The sequence below is a fragment of the Notothenia rossii genome, assembly GCF_949606895.1.
Source record: "Notothenia rossii genome assembly, chromosome: 3".
NCBI lineage: Eukaryota > Metazoa > Chordata > Actinopteri > Perciformes > Nototheniidae > Notothenia > Notothenia rossii.
In genome coordinates, this window is record NC_136901.1 from 70,226,406 (window position 1) to 70,245,911 (window position 19,506).

A 19,506-nucleotide genomic window follows, 5' to 3' on the forward strand; every position below is an offset into this window, starting at 1 on the left:
CTTCTGCATACTGACCCTGACGAGACTCCTGCCTAACTTGATTCCAGCGTAGGATAGAGGACAAAATCATGCCCCTCGTTCCGTGGTAAAATGCTTTCTGAAGTTCGGTTTATAACAATATGTCAAACTTAATCAAATCAAGTGTGTATCTACCCAATGTAAAGTCCTTTTAGTCTGAATGTCTCATGTTCTCCTGCACAGTGTTTTCTGCTTTAATAAATGTAAGATTACGTTTTGTACAAAAATGACTGATTTTGGCTGAACTGTAGAATATATATTTTTTTCAAACCATAGAACAAGTAAGTTTGACCTCCAATTTTTCCTTAATAATTGCTTTATAATCTCCAGCTCATGGAGATGTCTTTCCTTTAAATCTCTGCTTTTTGCATAGCTTTTCGCAACCACTTGAGTGTCACTGATCTGTTCTGATTGAGAAATTTTACAGTTTCTTCATTAACTTGGATATACTAAGCATGTCCATGCATAAGCCTTTCTTCTAAAGGTTCTCGCCCTTCTGCCTTAAATCCACTAGGTGTAGCAGCTTCACATCTGTTGCTGCGCTCTTATTTCATACAGGCTACTCTCATATTTATTCTTGGCATTCAAAGTATAACTCAGGAGGACACTTTAGGTAACAACACATTATCTCATTGTGAGGTGAACAGGATATTTAACTTGCAGCTTAAAGCGTCTCAGATAAGTGCCCTGCTGAATAAAAGATGAAACTCCTATGCATTGTTCCGTTGTGCCGGCACGATTATGTGGATTGGGGCTTTGTAGCTTTCAGTGTTGCTGGGTCAGGAGCCTTTAGGTCTTATACATGCATCATTGCAAAGCAGTGTTGCATCAAATTAAAAAGGATTGAATCTGATATAGAGGACACAAGTGCAATGTAGCTCCCCTCCCCTCTCTCCTGCTCTCTTTAATGTGATAAATAAAGATATCCATGATGATATGCAGCTGCCTAATGACTCCTATACCACTTGCATTTCATTAAACACAACTGCTCATAATTGAAGAAATCTGTTTATTATGTGAAAAATTTGTTAAATGCAAAAACAAAGCATTGATGTGTTGAAAAAAGGAAAAGCCAGTGTGGGGTTTCAAGCTGGCTCTGCCCTCCTGTCCCAGCCTGTTAGGAAAAACTGAGATTTGGAGGAACATTTCAACATCTAACTGCACACAGGAGCAAAACTCAGGTGCAGTTTTTCTTCATCGCACTGCGGAAATACACACATTTGAGGATCGCTTCCCACAACTGGGCAGTAATGTGAGATATGACATATAAAGTAGGGGTGGGGGGCAGTGAGAGTATTTGTTCTTTTACTATACACACCTTAGGATGCAGGGGTGAAGCATGTGTGTTGTTGAAAGTGCTGTCATTAGAGGACATGCTTTGATCTCTTTTTCAAAGCTGTGGAGCAGGTGTGTTTCTCCCAAACAATCCTCGCTTCATCCTCCCCTCTCTGCTGTGGATTTACAGCTGCTGCATTTCTGAACACATTTCTCCTTCTGTGTCTGAGTTTCCCGATGACGCCTTGTATACATCATGTTGCATAGAAAGAAGGAGGGGCTATATGAGTGATGCAGGGGTAATGTATTTTTAAAGGCCCGTCCAGAAGTTAGCCTAACCCTGGTTCCCTCTGAAAAAAACCATCGGGATTTTTCTATTGAATTATTGTAGGAAAAATCAATACTTACATTCGTTCTTTTTGTACATGGTCCCTGACAACTAAACCAATAAACTAAACTAAATCTTATTACAATAACCAATCGACTTTTAGACGAGGGAATCACAATTGCAAAACTGCTGACTCATTTCCGGGGTTGCGTTCCGATAATCCAAAAATCAGCTCCTAAATTCTAACCCTATCTCCTATTCCTTGACCTCTGAGTGAAACGTCACGGGGTTAAGGGATAGTGGATAGGAGAATTCAAAAGGACTTAGGAGAAGAGACTGCGGTACTTTAGAGAATCCGAATGCACTTTCACTATCCGACGTGTTTATGATGCGCCGGCGGACGTCATTGTGTGCGTCTGCTGCTGTGGGGAAACTATGGAAACTACAGTTTTCTATACAATGGACTACAACATGGATGTTTAATAAGAACGACGGACTCATCTAGAGACTGCACCGTGCTCCGGTCTTTAACACCTATCACTGTGTATATCACCATTCAAACATCTTTTAAAAGTTGAACAAACCCCACACAGCTCAGTGAAATGTTGACTTTATTTGATCATTTCAGTAAAAACTAACGTTCATATTTCTCTTTTTGATTATAATACTGATGAACGTTCAGAACAAAGCACTTTGGCAACTTACCACATACGTTTTAAAATGCTTAATAAGCACCGTAACTTTCATGATATAATTTCTCCGTCATAATCGTTTGTTTCCGTGAACGGCCGACTTTTGAGTGACGGCAAATGCTGCGGCTCCAATGCATTGTGGGGCAGCATTTTCTCCTCTCCTTTCGTCAAGGGAGGTCCAGTGGTTCCTAAGCTAAAGGAGGTTATAAAGGAAGTTTGAAACCTCCTTTCCTTTCATTTGGAGAATTGGAACGGCAGTTAACATGGCTGCCACTGACGTACTTCCGGGTCATTTCACTTGGTTAGGAAGGTTCCTAAACTAAATGGACTATTGGAACGCAACCCTGGACTCGAACTCGAGTAGGACTCGAGTGCCGATTTTCGGGACTCGTGACTCGACTCGGACTCGCACACTGACTCGGACTTCGACTCGTGAATTCTTGCGCACGATTACTTGGACTCGGACTCAGGGGCGCCGCCAGGGACTTTGGGCCCCATGAAAAGATATCACATTGGGCCCCACCACCAGGCACAGGCCACGCAAACCAAGCACAATTGCTGTAACCACACCTCCAGAACCCAACCGACTCATTTATGCTTTAAATAACTACCTGTACAGGCTTGTTGCATCTATCTTGTAGTCCAATACTAGCACAATATTTACTGACACTGAGCTGTGAAAATATAACACTGCGCAGACTGCAAATTCTACTACAACATTCTGCTGCAGTAGAATTCACTATTTGATATAACACTAAAATTCCTGAGAATAGACCTCAATAGTCATCTTTTATGGTGTACATGCCTTTTTAATAACATTTTTTAATGGAACATTCATAAATCAAAATAAATATAACTTAAATATACATGACCACTTCAATTAAAATAAAGTGAACATTAACACCAATATTATGATTTATAAAATGCTATAACAAAAAAAACTACAAAAAACTACAAAATAAGCGGGTATTAAAGTGTAAATGGAAAACAAAACGGAAATGGAAATGAAAAGGCCTGATGGTGATGCTAAATCAGAGCAAAACTGGGTGACATACTGTCATCCTTTCGTCCCTCTCGCTTGTCTTTCTTTCCTTTCTTTTCTTTTTGAAAGCTTGACTTTGTTAGTGGTTGAGACATAGTACACACGTAAGTACTCGCATCCCTGCCTCACATGCTCTCACTCTGCTAGAAAGAGCGGTGTCAAACAGCGTTTGGAGACAGGACCAAACCATTACATGTAAATAGAGGGGGGTATACAGAGGCTTTGGATAATTAACTTTTCGAACAACAAAAGTGAAATGAATCGTAAGTTTAGTGAGTACATTATCAATATAATGTTATATTAATGTTAATTATTGTTGATTGATGAAAGGTTACTTAAACATTTTTTCTTCATGTTCTCCAATTTTTGGGGCCCCTGTCAGTTTTTGGGGCCCCTGTCAGTCACGGGCCCTTAGAATCGTCCTAACTTTTCCCCCCCCTGCTTGGACTCGTGAATTGTCGCGTACGCTGACTTGGACTCGGACTCGTGATTTTTTCCCCCCACGATGACTCGGACTCGACTTGTACATTGAAGCTCCGACTTGGAATCGGACTCTAGCAAATTTTCTCTGGAGTCTGATGTCCTCTATCCTGGCGTGTGCACCTGCGACGCGAGTTCACGTACTGGGCCCCGCTATTCCAGTCTAAAGATGTCTAGAGACACACCCCGCATACATGCTTTCACACATTCTGCTTCCACATTGGAAAAGAGCAGCACAAAATGCTCGTTATGTGGAAACAATATTGAAGAAGGCTCGGTAACACATTACTCTAAGGATCGAGTTCAGACATAGGCCTATAGGCTGTCTTGAACACTATCATCAGAGTAACGTGATCTAATCAATAAATAAAGACTCAGCCGATAACACGAAAGCACATGGCTACTTAACATGCAGAATGACGTCATTTTGCATGCTAAGTAGCCATGTGCTTTCTGGGGCTCAATCTTTATGGTAAACCCAGCGCCATATAGAGAGAATTCTATTATTAGAATTCTATTTTACGGCTCTGGGTAAACCGATTTAACCGGTAAAAGTTCCTTCAAAATAAGAGTCCCAATCTTGGCATACAAATATAATCACTTCTCTAAAAGGTAACTCATTTTAAATATAGTTTATTTGTTTATAATAATAATATTAGTAATAAGCTTTATATTTGTATAGCACTTATTACGAATTGTAGCCAAACTCGCTTCACAGCAGTTCAATAGACAGATTAGTATAACATGACAGGATAAAAGCAATGTAGAGGAGCAGCTACATTTCAACACATATATCCACGAAGATTAATACATGAAGACTTGTGACTCGGACTTGACTTGGACTCTTCTTTGGTGACTCAGACTTGGACTCGGACTCGAACACAGGTAATAATGATTCGTACTCGACTCGGACACTCCTTGGGTGACTCGGACTCGACTACGACTCTCCCTTGGTGACTCGGACTCGAAGAGTGGTTACTCGAAAGAAAGACTTGGACTCGTGAATTGGTGACTTGACTACAACACTGGCGTAGAGCACCCTGCACAGACTTGTGACAGGCTTAGATAGAGAAGTTGACAGATTCCTCACTGGGAGAACTTGATCTGAACACGCATGCTAAAAAAAACACACACACACACACACACACACATACATAGACAGACCTCCTCCTTAGAGTAATTCCACCTCTAGCAGTTTTTGTCTTTTGTTTAGTCTTTCAACTGGTTTTCTAGGGAGGTTTCCCTCGGTCAGGTCGGCCAAACCACATGACCTATTTAACCATGAATACACACCTAATACACAGCTTTGGATTTTCAGTTATTAGATAGAGAGCTTTCTCTGGGGTTATGGCTTTTTGCTAGATCTGGGGCATGGATGGCAACAAAGGGAAGAATTCATCACAGAATGAGAACAATGCACTCCAGGATATTATTCTTTTTGTTATCAGCTCTAATGTTGAAATACTCTCCTTCTTCATCCTCAACCCCCTGATGTCTTTCTCTTACTCTCAACCTTTTATTTTATTTCCCTGGGTGTTATTGAAGGAAAACTGTGCTCCCCCTCTATAAAGCAGCAGCAGCAGCAGCAGCAGCCCGGTATTGTGTGTGCTGAGGGTTTTGTTGGATGTAAGTAAGCTCCTGTGAAGCTCTTTTGAAGCCTGAGATGAACAGGTCTGGGCTCAGCATCGCTGTTGACCGTTGAGACTAAAGAACAGCATGAAGTAAAATGTTAGTCACTGTACATTCCTTACACGATGTCCTCTTTTCGTTTCACCCCAAGCTTACCTGGTACTTATTCCAGACTGGATACACCAGTGTCATTAGCGTCTTGCAGTGACATCCATACATTGCCCTGTGGGAGGTTTATCCAGCCTTTTCAGAGCCGTGCGATCTGTAGCCTTCACCATTGTCCGTGTCTCCTCGCGAATCTGTGCATCCGCTCCCTCTCCTGAGATCCTATGAGTCATCAATCTCGCCCATGGCCTTAAGTGTACTGAAGGAGAAGTAGCCCTACAACAGTGTGTGGTAACCCAACACACTCGCCGACATGGGATATTCACCCAGATACACCCAGAGTGTGATTCACACAGACGCATGGGTTGGGGTTCAAATTCCACAGAAGTTCTATACACTGAAATCTGAGTTATGGTAAACATAGAAGAGCATTACTGAATATTTACTCTCTGCTGAGGCTTGGTTTAGCTGTCACCATGTTTCCATTTTTGTTTATAAAATGGGATCCCTGTCTCTGATTTGCATCTGAAATCGGAAGTTATATATTTTCCCCTCCATGTCATTTAAATAGCTGATCAACGAGGTGTTTATCTTTCCTGTGGTGGATCAAATAAGTTACTGTAAAGAGCATCTTGCAGGTTTTAATGTTTTCTACATTTATGCTTAAACTTGCTTGAAAATTACAATTAAAAAAGTGAGTGCAGGATTTGATATGTTTTACGAGACATAAGGGCAGGAATTCAGAGGGAAAGGAGCAATTTTGAGTTCTGCTCTTAAAAACGGCTTTTTTTTAAGGTCATACGTCAAACGCGTCATATTACATCACACAGGGGACACATCTCCGCTCTCTGACCGCGGGTATAGTACAGTTGCGTTGAGTAGAGCGGTTGTGTTTTAAGGAGCTGGTATTTTTCGGTAGTTTTACATTGTATTTCACCATTTGTAATCATGGTGCAGTATTGTGTTTGTGCAAGTTCCACAAATACCAGCCTGTCAGGACATCGAGTCCACAGTAAAAAGGACCGGAGCTAGCGTTCATTCCTGGGTGCGTTGTGCATCCACCTCCCTGCAGCACATACTCTCCACAGCTTTATCAGGAAACCGTATTACTTCTCTCTCTCCCCCCTTCGCTGCTCTCTCTCTCCCCCCTCCGGTACACGGCACCGTAAGACATAGTGTGGAGTTCCATTAGGCAACGCTGTGGTGGCTGTACTGCTCCAGCCGTCTCCTTTGTGTTTGTTTGTTTCCCCCTGTCTGTTTTGTTTGTGTGGGCGTGGTGGCTGTCACTCCTGGCTCCGGCTCAACCTCCACTCACCTGCTGCAATCAGCTGTGCACCCTCCCCGACTACACACCTGCTTTCCATCAAGCCATTTACAACGACATATCAACGGAGGCTCCACAACCTTTCTCCGCCAAATCGTCAAGTATCAGCCGTATCTCGCGTCTCTCCTCCGGTACACAGCACCGTAGTGTGGAGTTCCATTAGGTAACGCGAGATACGGCTGATACTTGCGCATTAGTTTCTGTTATGGATCAGTATCAACAGTCCTGCCAGTAACGTTACTATATTATCAATGCTACTTTAGTTATAGCCTGATATATGATAGCTAACTTTACAATGTTGTGATGTGACGTTAGCTAACATTCTGTAGCTAACGCCGGTCACTCACCAAGATAGCTGCCCAGTTCTCCACTGGTTCTCCTCACACCACAGCTCAATTTCTCTCCGATGGCGTTATTTCTTCTAATCCTTGGCTGCTCCTGGTCTCTTGGACGCCCAGCAGGCTCATCATTTTAAGGTTGTGGTCCGTCATATGCATTCGAATATTCATGTTCAACTTCTTCTGTGTCTTCTGTGCAGTGCTTGAATTGGAATAAAAAAGGTGCCAGTACTCTAAATCAGCAACAAGTATTTGGCACAAAGTCATAGTACATCCTATAATGCTGGTGGGTTTGTCTCTTTACTGTATATTTTAGAAAGGCTCACTGTACTTAAACAAAATGACTCAGGGTGCATCTGAGATTAGAGGGGGTGCAGTGGTAAAGTGCTATTTTTATAAGTGGGGAGTGGACCTGACAGCCTCTAGTCTAGGGGGGTCCGGGGGCATGCTCCCTCGGGAACATTTTTTTTTAAATATTGAAGTTAGATGCATCAATCTGGTGCACTTTGAGAGCAAAATGAAGAGATATATGGATACCTCTCAACATCCATAATGAAACAACTGTAAACAGATTTACTTTTTCTTTATGGATATAAAAGAAAGTAAAGCTTGACTCCTACTGGCTGGTTAAATGACTCCTCGTCCCTGAGGCCACTACCAGTTTTTTGTGCCATTTTGCTGGATTTATTTGTCAATAGCGTTGCTGCACAAAGTGATAGCCCTCTAGTTTAAATCTACTACCCAAAAAGAAACATATGGAGATGGGTTACTATTTAAAATAAATTGCAAATCTATTTGGGAACAGTGGGGCCGGTCCTCAAATCCTATAGGGGGGTCCGGGGGCATGCTCCCCCGGTAAGATTTTTTTTTAAATGTTGGACTTAAATGCGTCAATCTGGTGCATTTTGAGGGGGAAATAAAGAGACTACACCCATATGAAACAAAAATGTATACATTTAAATAATCATAAAATCATAAGTACATGGCCATAACCAATAACATACAATATCCAATATGAAAAAACATTGAAACTTGTTTATTTATTTGTTTTTGGTTCATTTATAGTTGTGAGTATGTCTGGGCTCCTGAATCGGCCTCTCCTGTCTCCCTCCTCTCCCCCCTGCTCCTCTTTGAGGCAACAGCAAAGACTAGTTTTAGCTCTCAACAAGTTTATCTTACCTTTTTTCACCTAGTTAACATTTTGTTTGTATTATTCATGCGTATTTTACTAATCACTACCCCCTCAAATGGAAATATGTGTTTACATAAATGGTGACCGAACCGTTTGAGACCCACTGAGATAACTTAAACTAAGTTAACTATCTAAAGACTCAAGAGAGTAATTTACCTCACCAGAGCTGTAGTTTTCAGCCTCTCAGTCTGACAGCAAAGGACTCTCCCTCCACCTTGTTGTTGAAAAAGCTCCCTATATCCGTTAGCGCAGCTAGCTAGCACCAGATGCTAACAACAATACACGTAACCGGTGCGCGCGCTTTCTCGCTCGCTCGCGCCACACACACACACCAACACACACCCTCCCGAGCTTGAATGACACACAGAGACCAATCGAGGGCATTAGTATGATCTGTATGAAAGTGGCAATGTCGGCAGGCCACGTCATGTAGACAGCCAGTCACCCTCTGTGAGGCAGAGTCAGACCCTCATTTGTGCTGCGTTGCGTTTACAATATATACGTATATTGCCGGCGGCTGAGTACCGGCATTTTACTGAGTACCGGCACCTTGCCGGTACTCAGTAAGAAGTGCCGGTACCACATGGGTAAAAATCAGAAGTGCCGGTACTGCGTACCGGTGAGTACCGGCTCAATTCAAGCACTGCTTCTGTGTCGAAACTAGCATTGGGATCCATGTTTATTAATACGTTACACCGGCCGCTCTCCCACTTGTGTCCCCCGTGTTACGTCACACGCGGGAGGTCACGGGCCGAGGCTTTTCTATGCTGAAGTGAACATTTCTTACAAAAACGACGCCAGATGTCACTGTAGTGTATATTTCTGTATATTTAAAAAACATATAGTGTATTCATCATTTTCCTACACATTTATTCACAGGTGTCTTTAACCTGGAAGTTGCTCTTTAAGATAAGTCTGCTGGCTTTATCTATGATGTAAAGTTTTTTTCAAGACTTTAAATCCAGCATGAAGTTATTTTCCCTTCATTTGTTTCATATTTAACCCTGGTAAAACATCATAAAAGGCCTCTGAAATGTTTGTGCTTTGTCCATCCGTTCACACACACACATTTACTAGATGTTATCTCTGGTATTATTCTCTACTAGCTGGTGTTGTAAAACATGTAGCAAAGCAGGCTTGACTTCCCCTCTGGTAACATATTGAAATATCGATAAACAGACGGGGGGCTAAGCAGTGGAGCAGACTTCTAGACGGGACAATTAAAGTAGATATAGCCCACTTCCTGCCCAGTACTTAAATAAAATAATCCTTTCTCTTTATAGAGGTCTACAGCTGAACATGTTTGTTTTACCCCTTCTTATAGCCATGCAAGCAGTTCTCTCTCTGCTGATTGGCCACCCCCCATGTTGGTCCATGGATGGAAAATTAATGAGAACCCCATCATCCATAGATACACTTTTCTTTATCGGGTAATAGGCAAACATTGGCATGCTACAGTAAGATGTTACACATTCCACCTGCTTTACGTCAACATGTGTGTTGTAATTATCAGATTGTTAGCATTTAGCTGAAAGCATTGCTATGCCTCAGTGGGGCCTCACAGAGCAGACACCGTGGCTGTAGCAGTTTTTCACTTATATCTAAAGATGAGGAGTATTAGCTTATTCAATTATAGCTAATCCACGCAGTTAAGATTCACTATGTCCTGGGACACAATAAAGGGTGTAAACCAGGCCCCCAGGAAGAGCTCTTTGCTTTGAAACCAAGTTCTGTAGTGGTCGTCATGTGATGCAAAAAAATATTTTCCCCCATTGGGAAAGAAACATCTGTAAGACCATCAGATATTTTTGCTTAATGCACCACTGAGCATCTTTCATGGGAATGAACGGCCCTGCTCCAACACTCTATCCAGTTATTTTGATGTTGTTATTGTACAGAGACTAGGGTTCAAGCCCCATAGCATCCACCTCTCTGTGTTGTCCTTGACACAAACATACATACACAAATAAGCCCCACCAGCCACAGGGAGGCGGTTCTGTAACCGACTCTGACCTTTGACCTCTGCAGCAGGGAAAATACGTTTTTCCATATTACTCTGTTACATGCGCAGTAAGCCCTAAAGTGGCTTACGGCAGGTTCATTTTGGTCAGCTGGAAAATCGTGAGGACAGATGGCTGTATATGAATATAAAGGGTGCACATCTCTCCTGGTCTGTTGTTAGAAATTCAACAGCTTTGAATTCAAATCAAATCAGGTAACAGTCTGTCTTCTAAAGGCCAGATTTTTTTAAGATGATTGGATTGAGACGCTCAATTAAACCTTCCTCTAGTAATGTAGCCGAACCAGAGGCAGTAAAAGGTTTTTTTGTTTGCTGGCAACAGCCAAATAAAGGATCCAAAATATTTGTTTCCACAGTCTCCCAGCTGTGTCCCTGGTGTGTGTGTGTGTGTGTGTGTGTGTGTGTGTGTGTGTGTGTGTGTGTGTGTGTGTGTGTGTGTGTGTGTGTGTGTGTGTGTGTGTGTGTGTGTGAGTTTGCCTGAGCATGTTTGTGTCCGCTTGTGCTCGTGCGGTCCCATCTGAACTTTCCAGAGGGTAAAAAAGGCTCCCGCTGTGCTTCTGTTTGTCAAGTCCCTTCCTAAAATAGCCTAGAGTGTGTGTGCTGTCTGCTTCCCTCCTATGGAATAAAAAAAAAAGCCTGAGTAGCACCCGGCTGCAATAATAAATGTTTGAGCTGTTCTTCTCTTCTGAGTGAAGCTGTGTAGACTCTTTGGCCTCGTCTTTTTCTTAGGTCTTTATTACTACTGGTGTCTTGATTCATTCATATCAAACATCCATTCTGATAAAACAATCCAATAGAATGAATCACTTTGGCATCAGCAATTGTATTGAGTCTTTTTGAAAAAGCTTTGAATCAAATTACATGAAATATTAAATCCCCTCACGCTGCCGTACATATTTTCTTGTGAAATGGAGCACTTACATCATCTCCAAGCACTTTGAGTTCGTATTCCTCTGAAGGAGGGACGCTACTTCGTTCTTAAAAATATTTTAAAATATATATATGCTGTGTTTAAAGAGTTCCTGCATTGCAGACAAAAGGAGCAACCTAGAGATGTTGTGTTGATGCTTCACTGAACTTATGGCAGCATTATGGCTTTTAACAAACAACTCTGTAAAACTGCTGTCTAAAGTATGTTAAGCGGCCAGGGGTACTTTGTAAATGCATCAAACCTGTTTTTAAGCTGCACATGCATTTTTTCGACTTCCACTCTACCTTTAAATAATTAAAATTACAATTAAGTATAGGTTTAATATGTGTATTTTTGCACCAAAAAAAATCTGTATTTTCGAATTCCAGCCTAATGGTAAATAATTTCTCAGTAATTAAATCTGAATGACTTCATGTTCTGAGGCCATACATTCTGAAAAAGGTAGAAAAAGTAGAATTGCAACATAATCTTTCCTATCTATCTTTCTCAGATACTTCTCAGACATCTAGGAATCCACAATGTCATAAGAGATCATGAGAAATATAGCAGGGTTGTAGCTTTTATGCAGACCTCTGAACAATGTTTATAACCAGCCAAATAATGCTAATAGATCCTATTAGCACAACTTATAGTGTCCCTCTGAGATCCAGTTCCTTCAAGATAAGTGGACCAGAATCACTGCTGTTTTCTTATCACACGCCTTGTCACAGTTTTCTTCCCTAACTCTCAAGCAGTCTTTCCATCCCGCAGTCCTCATCCCCCCCCCCCCTCTCCTCCTTCCTCCTCTTACTCTCTCTCTGTTGGGGATGTTTGTGCAGCTTGTCACTGTGCCATCTCTTGAGTGGGATGTCTGTCGCTGAGTGGTCTTCTGTATAACCCTCCTGCTCTGTTAATCCCCTTTTTCAGATTCACAGAGCAGAGCCTAAAAGATCTGCCTGGCTTTTATGTTCCCTCTATTTTTCTGCGTTTACCGCACTCTGTCCTGTATGTTATTCTACTTTTGACAGACGCATTCTATTCAGTGATTTACTGTATCATTGCAAAAATATTTTACCCGTCACACAACATGAGCCTTTATAAAGCCTAACTTTGGCCTAATATATAATATATATAATATTCAAGGAAACAACATCCCTGAAGAGTTTGAATCAGGTTTTAGAAGATACAACAGCACTGAGACTGCTCTTATTAAAAATAGTCAGTGACCTCAGACTGAACTGTAATGAAAATAGGGTCTCATTACTTATCCTCTTGGATCTCAGTGCAGCATTCGACACGATTGATCACGGCATCCTCATCAATCATCTCGAAAAGTGGGTTGGTCTTTCTGACTGTGTCTTAAACTGGTTCAGAACATACATCAAAGGGAGAATTTTTTGTGTCAGCCTTGGAAATCATGTGTCCAAAGAACACAACAGCTATTATGGGGTTTCACAAGGGAGCTGCCTTGGTCCGTTATTGTTTTCTTTATACATGCTACCTGATCTGATCAGAAAACACAATGTATGCTTTCACAGCTATGGGGATGATACACAACTGTATGTATCGGCAGAACCAAATGACACAAATGTGGCTATTACCTCCATCACCAACTGCCTATTGGAAATAGATAAATGGATGAGCAGTAACTTCCTAAAGCTGAATGAGGACAAAACTGAAATCCTGCTAGTCGGCCCTGTTACGGTTTGTGAATGAAGCAGGACCCAAATGCAGATATAAACTGAAAAAACTCCTTTATTTCAAGGCTTAACTATGAACAAAGACTGAACAGAACACTCACCGCAGACCAAGTCATAACACAAGACGAACCGACCAAGACAGACAGAAAACCCAGAACTTAAATACACAAAAGACTAATCACACAACAAGATACAGGTGAGGAGGGAGGAGGAAACACAGGGGCCCAGGTGAACACAATCAGATAACTAGACACACCAGGGAAACTAATGACAAGAGGAAAAACACAGGGAAAAGGACCAGACAATAACCCAGAGGAAAACATGACATGGAAAACAGCAAAAACACCCAAAACTACAACCGTGACATGAACCCAGGAGCGTGACAGGCCCGAAAGCAAAAAGAGATATGCTGGTCAATAATCTTGGGATATTTACTTACCGGTTCAAACCGGAGGTCACAAGTCTTGGTGTTATAATAGATTCAGATCTAAGCTTCAGCTCTCACATCAGAAAAGTGACAAAAACACTGTTCTTTCACCTTAGAAACATTGCTAAAGTGAGACCATTCATAAATCAAAAAGATGCAGAGAAGCTAATACATGCCTTCTTCTCAAGCCGGATAGACTACGGCAATGCACTTTTCATTGACTTCCCGAAAACTACTGCCAGACTTCAGCTCATCCAAAATTCTGCAACTCGGTTGTTAACTAGAACTAAAAGGAGATAACACATTATTCCAGTTCTAGCCGCTCTGCACTGGCTTCCTGTTTCTTTTAGGATTGATTTGAAGGTCCTTCTGACATATAAGGCCTTTAATGGGCAATTATTATCCAGCATATTCCTCAAATCTGTCTTGATTTCTCCAGAGGATTTGATCAGGCTGAATTTAGCCTGGGAATTTAAAGGAGACATGTCATGCTTTTCCGGTTATTACCCGTCCCCTTGTGTGTTATGAAGGTTTTTCTGCATGTAAACGGTCTGCAGTCGAAAACCCTTTAAAGTACACTCTGTAGGGAGTAAAACTCTAACACAGAAAGATCTCCCCAAAACGCCTCGTTGGAAATGTCTCATGTTCTTCCTGGGCATTGTGACGTCTGAATACCCAGTAGCCACGCCTAGAGCTATGACCAAGCTGATTGGTCCAAATTAACCAATCCACGGACTTCCTCACACACACACACACACACACACACACACACACACACACACACACACACACACACACACACACACACACACACACACTCAGTGCACACACACTGATTTCTCCTCCCTGGCTGCAGGCTGATAACAGACAGTTGGGATCGCGGCAAAATTCTCTCTGCAGACCCATTCTCACAGCGTTTATCAACCTTTTTCTTACTCAATATCAAGCCACACTTATTGTTTTTACTTCGGCTGTGACTTTGTGTGTGCTCAGGGTGAGTTTGGCTGTGTTTCGCTGTCGCTAAACAAGGAAACCACACCTCCACGGAGCTCAGCGCGATTCACAACGTCCCGACCAATCAGAGCACACTGTGCTCACAGGGAGGGTGGGGGCTGGAGCTATTGGAGCTACAACGAGCCGTTGAAGGCAGAGAGTGAAATTCAGTGAATACACGTAGTTTACAGAGATGCTGTATGAGAAACCAATGTGAGTTTGGAAATTGCACAATATAAATCTATTCTAGTAGACCTCAACCATGGAATTATGATCAGTGGAAATGGCCATGACATGTCTCCTTTAAGACCCAGGTCAACTCATCTCCATATTCGGCCCATCTCCAGCAGAGGTCACTCCATGACCCTGTATTGAAACTCAGTTTATGAGGGATTATATTCTCCTCTATTTATTTCAGAGGATTTGGGCATCAATACTGTTACTCTGAAATGTGTCAGCGGAACAGACACCTATACATGTAAAAAAGAGGTGAACAAGGTAGTTAGATAAGTGGATTCATGAGGATGATGCAATGGTCTTCATATCCTCTTGCATCATCGTTTCTTGCTCTCATTCTCTCTCACTTCTTGTCACTTACAGATGGGTGACAAATGAAAGGAAAACCTGATTAAACAGGAGAAGCAACATAATAGATGCAGATGCATCAACACAGACCGTGAAGGGTCACACCATGATTTGATGGAGATGAAAATAATGTGATGATCTGGCCGCAATCACTCAAATGTAAGTCAATTATCTTTGCTCTCACACTCGGAGGAGGAAATCTTTATCTTCAGTAGCACTTACATTCAACAAACTTTCCAAATTAATTCTCCATATTCTAATTGTTATTACAAATTGGTTTGTTCATGTATCATTCATAGCCTTTAACATGTTCATTCTAAAAACAGCTAAATAGTTTGCTGTTGACAGTACTTTGTTATAAATGGAGTGATACAATGTGGTTACACAATTGGACTCTAATACGTCAACGCTATAAAACAAGTATATTAAACCTGGATGTATCAAATGTACAGGTTTATATTCTTGAAATGTATTCAAAATAGAACACATTTATTATTATTATCTTCATATTTAAACATGACATTTAAGACTACTTGATATACAACAAATAATTGTCTTATCTATTTGTTTAACTGTGTAACTGTTTCACCTGCAACACAAGTTAATCTCTATAGGAGATTTTACATCTAGATTCGAAGGTGCTCTCCACTGACCTTACGAAAACACCAAATATATTTTAGAGGATGGGTTTCTACCCTTGCAGGTTGTTGTTTTCCCTTCAATCTGGTATGGATATTGTTGTGCCCTCACTCCGTGTCCTCAGTGATAACTCTCTGCTCTCTCTGCGCCCTCCGTTATTCCCTACATCCCCTCGTTCCTTTGCTCCTTTCCCAGTGGTGGGGTCAGGGGTCCTGTCCTCTCCGCTGGAGCCAGTTGGAGTGACGAATGGCAACACGGCGCTTCCAGCTGCCCGCAGCACAAACAGTAAACAGAGCGAGGGTGGAGGAAGAGAGCAGAGGGGTTTGATAAGAAAGAGAAATGAAGAGCAGGAGTAAACTAGGGAGAGCAATGAAGGGGTTTGCCCCAAAGGACCCTCACTAAAAGTCAAAACATGTGCAATCCCGTGTCTATTTCTGAAGCGCAGGGTGACATTTGTTTAATAGTTTTTAAATGAATGCTGTGGTGTACAAAGATGAACACATTTCCTCGAGAGGAGTGAGTGCAGACGTGGCCTGATGTGTGCTTGTTGATGTCTAATGTCTCCATCAGTTAAATGAATATAGAGCATCTGTTTAACCCAAAAAAGGAGACCAGATAGGGACAAACAGCAACAACATTTTTCAAATGCAAAGTGCGTTCACTTCTGTCGGCATGTTACTGTGTTGACACTCTTTGGATGGAGTCACCAACACGCTCGCTCTCAATTATGCTTATCTTGGTTTTGTGTCAGTATTAAAAATGCATTAGGCTCGAGTGCAATTATGATAGCTCCACCAGTTGCGAATAATACATATTTAATAGAGAGTAATACAGATTATTGCAAACTCTTTAATTGCATTTTAATTCCCCAAGACGCAGACTAGAGAGAAAGGGTGACAAATAAATCGTTAAGGACATTAAAGATGTACTTTCACGTGGCCAGGTGTGGCTATAAGCAAACGGCATGTAACCACAGAGGAAACTTCATTATGGATGTGACAGCAGTCTGACTTTGGTGGGACTTATGTGATATTTACAGAGCATCCTTTTTAAGTAACCATTGCTTGATAGTTACATAAGACTCCCTGTCTCTCTCTTTGCCCCTTTCTTCCTCCCTCCCTGTCTCAGTAAGTCATTTCCCCAGAGCCAGTCATTAGCATCATCTGATGTTGCCATGTCTTACATCTCTTCTCTGATGTGCCAATCTAAAAAGACAGAATTGATGTGAAAATCTCAAGAGCTCCATTGCAACCAAAGGACAGCAAAATAAAACAAATTGTGTTTAATTGCAAAGTGCGGGTGACATTGCAGGAACTGGGTTGGGTGCTGGAGCAGGTGATAATAGCGCTGCTGCTGCACTACACATAAACATACACACTGTCTTGTCGCCACCTCAGCCATCACTCTGAATGATGTCAGTCAAATTAATTGCTGCTTCTTCCCGTGGCACGCTTGAGGAGGTTTCACAGAGGCAAGGACAGTCCGGGGCCCAGAGAAACTGGGCTTAAGAGAACTACGTGTGCGTTTTTTTTGCAGTGGTGTAAAGTAACTAAGTACATTTACTCAAGTACTGTACTTAAGTACAATGATGTCGATTTTATGCTACTTTGTAATTCTAGTCCACTACATTTCAGAGGTAAATATTGTACTTTTACTCCACTACATTTATGTAGTACCTTTAGTTACTTTGCAGATATTGATTAACTACAATAAATATATATAATCAACACTTAAATAAGAATTTAGTTAAACCTGGATTAAATTCACATGATACCCAGCAGTAAATAAAGTAATTAAAATGTGTTCCACCTTTACAAGCTGATTAATACATCAATAATTATAATCAAAACATACATGATTCTGAAATGGACCAATCTGCATATTGAGTACTTTTACTTTTGGTTCTATAAATATATTTCGATGCCAATACTTTTGTACTTTTACTTGATTAACATTTTGAATACAGGAGTTTTACTTGAATGTGCACTTTGGTACTTCTACTTTAAATTAAGTACAATATCTGATGACTTCTTCCACCTCTGTTTGTGTGAAGGAGAAACCATCATAGCATAATACTTATTCAGATTTCTAATGAGCATTAACTTAATTTCATAAAATAAATCCTTCTAATAAATCTTTTGACGGTTACTATTGACAGTGGTTCAGACTCTTCAATCACTTTTAAGTTAAGCTTCATTGATTTGCAAAGTAATCAATTAGTCAAAAATCAGTGAATTGTTACATGCTAAAATGGCAGAAAATGTTTTTGAACCCCTAAAATATTAGCATTTTTATCAGTTTTACATCATATTGTACTTTGGGTCGGCCATTTGTTTACTATTTTTCTTAGACCAATCGATTAATCTGGAAAATAATCTGCAGATGAATTGTGATGTTTAGTTGAACACAAGTGTATGACACGACAACTGAAATTCAGATTAATGAGATGATTGAAGAGCAGACATATCAAAAGACATTCTCATTAGCTTTAGTAAAGAGAATCTTAACTCTAAACCAGTTTAGGTTTTGATTTCATTTATATTTTCAAAATAGCTGGCAGATCTCTGAGGGAATGTTTTACCAAGAAATCTCGTCCTTGAGGCTTTTCTCCCTCCACACTTCAACTACGGGCATCACCCTCTTACTCAACTGCAGTGTCCATTTATGTTACAGGTGCATCCTTGATGTACAAAGCTCCTGAAAATTGAAATGTAAAATCACCTCCTAATTTCAGCCGTGAATCAGAATGTGTGTTTAGTTTTTCGGTATTGTTGCAACAGTTCAGTCAATCATTTGAGCCTTAAAACAACAGCAGTTCAGCAAATGAATGAAACAAAGCCAAAGTAATTTTTTTAAAGAGGGTATTATTCCATGTTATTCAGACTCCAGATCGGGCCTTTCACTTTGCTAATGGTGTAGATTCATCGCCAAACAGAACAAACATGAACACCAGAGTAACGCAAGAGTGAGATTTTGGACGTTCCAACAGCAGGTCCCTTTAAGTTTGTACTTCAGGAAGTTTTATCTGTAGATCTGTACAGACAATCACATACACCACGCAGTCGATTTCACCATAATTGACACATACACTTTTATTAAGATGGGCATTGAGATGCTAAAGCAGACACTTCACAACTGTTATGAATGTAACATAATAGAGTATTTATTTGTCGGACCTCTATAACAACTTCTAAAAAGATTTTAGCCAAGTACAACCACCTACAGCTTTGTTTGTGTCATCAATGCTCACCATAGATAAGTGATGACGCCATTTAGCACATACAAAAATAAATACTTTACATTAAATAAGAGGTAACTGTTGATGATGATGATGATGATGATGATGATGATGATGATGATGATGATGATGATGATGATGATGATGATGATGATGATGATGATGATGATGATGATGATGATGATGATGATGGCAATACATCCTGTTCTTCACAGTCCAACGTACAGTGCTTACTCAATACTTCAGAGTCCCTTTCTTTGGTCTTGAAAAGATTCAGCCATAATATCTCTATGTCATGATAATATTGTAGTTAATGAGGTAAAGGAAAAGTTCAACATTTCAGGGATTAAGACCGATTATACCACCAGAATCTCTTAAAGTCTCTAATTTGCTCATGATACTCGTTTGAATTATCCAAAGTGTGACCAAGTTTTAGTTAAACATACCAGGTTCCTCTGTGTCAAGTTAATGGATGCTGATCCCAGATTACCATTTCTTTAACTGCTGAAATTTGGAAACACCTGGAAATTGCACCAAAAAAAAAGAAATGACGAGATAAAAGACACTTCCA

General features: G+C 40.8%; 1 protein-coding gene across 1 annotated transcript in view; it reads right to left on the minus strand.

Annotated features, from left to right (window-relative positions):
• Positions 1–18,524: 18,524 nt before the first annotated feature.
• The window catches only part of LOC307032366 (D(1) dopamine receptor-like), a 6,351-nt gene continuing 5,369 nt past the window's right edge, over positions 18,525–19,506 (minus strand). The window contains exon 2 of the mRNA XM_079670273.1: positions 18,525–19,506. This exon is cut by the window's right edge and continues 2,844 nt beyond it. The gene's annotated coding sequence lies outside the window, so the exon portion shown is untranslated.